General features: G+C 52.1%; 1 long non-coding RNA gene across 1 annotated transcript; it reads right to left on the reverse strand.

Annotated features, from left to right (window-relative positions):
* Positions 1 to 710: 710 nt before the first annotated feature.
* On the reverse strand, positions 711 to 2,338 carry LOC125553937. Its single transcript, XR_007304272.1, has 2 exons — positions 1,520 to 2,338; positions 711 to 1,312 (listed from the first exon to the last, which is right to left on the reverse strand). It is a non-coding gene; the product is annotated as an uncharacterized LOC125553937 (long non-coding RNA).
* Between the last annotated feature and the right edge of the window lie 2,268 nt (positions 2,339 to 4,606).

Consider the following 4,606-nt stretch of genomic DNA (forward strand, 5'->3'; position numbering starts at 1 on the left):
TTACCAAATCGCAGAATTCTGTTTTTCAATTTTTTTCAAATTTTCGGTACTGTTTTCGCTCTAGTTTTTTAATCGTTTATCGAAACTAGGCGTGTAATATGTCGTTGGAAATCTATGGACAAGGCGCAACTTTCACATGTAGAAATGGTTTCGAGATTCCTTACAGTTTTAAGTTAATTTCGAAAATCGTGTGGCAGATGACAAGTGGCAGCGGCCTTTTTTCGCGAAATTTTTACAAACCGGTCGTCGAAATAATTTAAATGATATGCCGTTGGAAATATATCGACGAGACACAACTTTTTCATGTAGAATACTCTCTCTAATTCTTTACGGTTTAAGATGAATTTTAAATTTACTGAAATGCGGATACTCTGTTTTTCGCAACAACCAAATTGACGTGCGTACTTCATCGGACTGAAAAGCGCACTGCATCGGATGAAAAACCGCACTGCATCAGACGAGTAAGAGAACTGCATGGTTTCTTTTTTTTTGACTCAAATTTTTGAAAATGAGGAAGAAAACTCCACTGCTTTTAGACTGAAAACCGTACTGCATCAGACGGACTAGCGGACTGCGTGATTTCTTTTTTGTGGGACGTAAATTTGTAAAGACAAGAAAGAAAACCGCACTGCTTTTAAACTGAAAACCGCACTACATCAAACGGGCAAACGAACTTCATGATTTTTTTTATTTAATACATATTTTGATAATGAACTTTGAAAAATGTACTTCTTCGGTTCATTGAGCGCACTGCTTTTACAAAGAAAAGATTTTACAAACTGAATAATCCACATGAATAGTCTTTTTTTCTATCTCCACAGTACAATCACACACAAAATACAACCCTGCTGCACTTTTTATAAAATGCATTGAACCACACACATTAACATAGGGAGAATGCAAATGCTTTTAGCCGCTGAACCACACGCACTCGCCGGACGTACTGCACGCACACGTTGCTTCAACTGCACGAAGGCGTTGCCAATGCACTGTACCAGCAAGCGAGCTGCAAAGCAAACTTCAGTGAGCTACAAAACAAACTTTAGTGAGCTGTAGAGAGGGGACCCTCGCCCTGGGCAACCGGAGCCATCGCCATCCTGGACCCATCCGTCCACTCCGGCGCCATTGAGGAGCCCACGGCCTGATCACGGCAAGGAGCTCGAACGGAGTAGGAGGGGGTTGATTGGCGACAAACTGCTAACCGCACTTCTTACATCGGCACCGCCACCGGACTGCATGAATGCGTGCACCGCACTGCACGACACATGCCGGAGACTGCGAGGGCTCGCCCTCAACGAACTGCATCAACGCACTGGAAAATGTACAAAATGAAAGCTTCTGAACTGTACTGCGCTACTCATCAGTTTTTCTGAAAACACTATAAATTATTCTGAACACCAAAAAATTCTGGGACAGGATGCGCACGGCGTCGCACTTCCGTACTGCATGCAGTTGGTGGCTGAGACCTTGCCGGAATACGAGGAAAGGGGGTCGGCAGAGAGGTTGGGGAGAAGGTCACCTGAATGAGAAGGAGGCGGAGGGGGTCAGATTTGCGGTGGAGGAAGGAGTCCGGCTGCACACGCGCAGGTGGGGATCCGGCCGCCGGCGCGTGGTGATAGAGCTTGTCGTATCCGATGCATATAAGACAACATGGGTGCTAGCAGGGACAAACCGCATGGGTGTGCGCAACCGAACTGCAAGAATCAAGCGAGGGAGGTGAGGAGTGGCGGTGCTCTCGCTTCTCTCCTAGCTGGCGTGCTGCTCACTCCCCAGGTGCTGCAGGTGGGGAAGGCTAGCGGCTTAGAGCCTCTGCCTCCTCTGTGTCCCTAGGTGCGGCGCAGGTAGACCTCCATCCGGGAGAGGCGGTACCCGAGGGACGCAGAAGTGGTGCGGGCCGGAGCCAGCGACCCGCCATGCGGCCTGCGAGGAAGTAGATGACCGGGGAGGTGCCGGTGTGGCACGGTGGGCTGGCGGCGGCCAAGATCCGAAGGTCTGTGGCGGCGGCGCGTGTGTCGGGGGACGGCGGCTGGACGGAGGTGGTGCAGGCCAGCGCGAGGGAGGTAGGTCGCGAGGCGGGTCGGGGGAGGCCCGGATCCCGTGGCCGGCTCACGGGAGGAGGATGCCGGGGTGGTAGGCTCCCGGCGACACATCCGGGCTAGTAACTGCTCCTATCGCGCATCCGGGCGACGGATCTGGGGCGTGGGGGTGAGGGATGGGGGGATGGCCAGCAGCGCGCTGGGGTTGGTGGTGCGGGGAGTTGGCTGGGGGGAAGAATGGTGGTGGAGGCGGAGGGGATCGAGGGGACAGGGGAGGAAGAGATGTAGAGGTAAGTGCGTGCGTGGGTGGGTGGGCTGAGGTTAGGAGGTGTTATCAAAATAAGTGGTTTTTGTTATTAGAATAAGAGTCGTAAGGGTGCTATCATAATAGACCCATCCTCTCTTTCTATATATAGATATAATATATATAAGGCAACACTATTCTAATTCCAGGATTAGAATAACTATTTGAATCACATGGCCTATAGGGGCGAGCAAATTATTTCCGAACTCCCAGCCCGCTACACAAAGAAATCCTACCCCACCACCCACGACCGCTCGTTCCCAACCTCCCGCTATCCGCTGCCCTGGATCCACCGCGACGACGCCACCCCCTGGATCCACCGCCTCTGGCCGCCGTCGCCCCGGCCCCTGCGCGCCTCCCGCCGCAGGCCCCCATCCCCCGAGGCGCCTCTCGCCGCCGTCACCGCGTTCCCGGCGCGCCTCCCACCGCCGGCCCCCATTGCCCGATGTGCCTCTCGCCGCCGTCGCCCCGGCCACGGCGTGCCTCCCACCGCTGGCCCCCATCCCCCGACGCGCCTCTCGCCGTTGTCGCCCCGGCCCGGCGCGCAATTACTTGGACGGCGCCTCCCTCCCCTGGATCCACGGTGGCAGCGGCCTCCCTCCTCCTGGAACCACGCCGGGGAACTCCCTTCCCCTTGATCCACGGCGGAGGCGGCCTCCTCTGCTTCCAACGCGAACATTCTACTACATGCCATAACCTCGTCCAATGTCGTCCGCCTCCTCTCCATCTTGAAGTTCGATTTGATTCTGCCCAACATGTGTGATGCTCCCGCACGCCTCGACCCACCGGCCACCGCTACCAGCGACGGCCACCGCGTTTACCTTCCTTCGTAGGTGTGTTTGAACCGCAGCATGCTGCCCTTGGCTCCTCAAGCTCCATACACCAGCCGGCTTGGTTCAGGTTGCCGGCCCAGCCGCGCAAGTGAAAGCACGGCACTGGCACCGGAAGCTTGCTCGGGCGTCGTATAGTTGCATAGAAGCTACAGAGCAAGTCTTCTTGCCACTACTGAACGAGGCGTCACCGGACCTTGATGCTTGTCCTTCATGCTCCAGCCACCAATAGCCAATAGTTGGGCTTCAAGGACGGGCGATGCTCATGGTTTGCCTAAGGATCTTGTGCTTCAGTCCTATAGCTACAGGTCCACTACAACTACAGGGCGGGGGAGCTCCTAGACTCCGAGATGTCACCGTTGTGTCGACTTCACCTACGCGGCTATGTGGATGATCGTGCTGGCCGGCGCTTGGAGGTGGAGAACTGTCGTTGCAGCGTCTAACGCCGACGTGGTGTTTTTTCCTGTTAATAATTAAATAATTAACAGGAGGAAGGAGAACCACTTGATTGGAATGAACGACAGATTTAGGAGCTACAACACCTATGCAGTAATAACCATACTGCAGACGAGCCGAACCCGTCTTGAACTACTCTGTTTATTTATCCTCTCAGTTTTTATTTATTTCTGGTGCTTTTGGGAGTAATTAGTCAATTTTGTTTTTGGATGGATGTAATTTACAGTAGATAGAGATGGTTTTCTATAGTTAAATGCCTACATGTTCATTCATATGCTCAAGAAAAATAGTATGGATGCACATTGTCAACTATTCTTCACCATTTTGTGTAGTAATTAGTATGGCTGACCATTTTCAGCGGTAATTAGCATGCTGCAGTCCACTGTGTCGATTTTCAGCAGGCCAACTTCAGTTAAGTATGCGTGTCGACATGTCATGCGTGTGCAGACATCTTCAGTTAAGTATGCGTGTCGACATGTCATGCGTGTGCAGACATCTTTAGTTAAGTATGCAGTGTTGCTCAACATGTGTGGACTGCAGTGCCGCGTGCTCCCGTGTGTTGTTGTTAGGTGCACCATGCGAGCCAGCTCAAATCCCCAAAACATGAGGAGCACCGCCGCCAGGAGCATGCTCGCGCAGCTGCCTGTCAAAGCTGACGAGGTCACAAATACATGCGTCGAGAAGTTCCCATAGAGCTGTAGTATTATTCTTCAGAGTTCAGATAACTGAAATTTGGGCTGCTGCTAGAACCTGATGGCCTCGAGCTTGTAAAAGGATATTCAGAAGTTTCTGTAAACAGAAGTTCAAAATTCAAAAGAAAGAGTGTTATGTACTCCTGCGTCTGTCCTAAGTCTGGTGTCTCATATGTCTCTGTGTGGGTACTTCGTGTGTGTCGTGTGCTCCCATGTGTGCATGCTCTATTATGTGTGTCGAGTGTGCTCTCATATATACTCCCGTTTGTGTTTGTGTTTGTATGTTCT

Source organism: Triticum urartu, chromosome 4, assembly GCF_003073215.2.
Source record: "Triticum urartu cultivar G1812 chromosome 4, Tu2.1, whole genome shotgun sequence".
Taxonomy (NCBI): domain Eukaryota; kingdom Viridiplantae; phylum Streptophyta; class Magnoliopsida; order Poales; family Poaceae; genus Triticum; species Triticum urartu.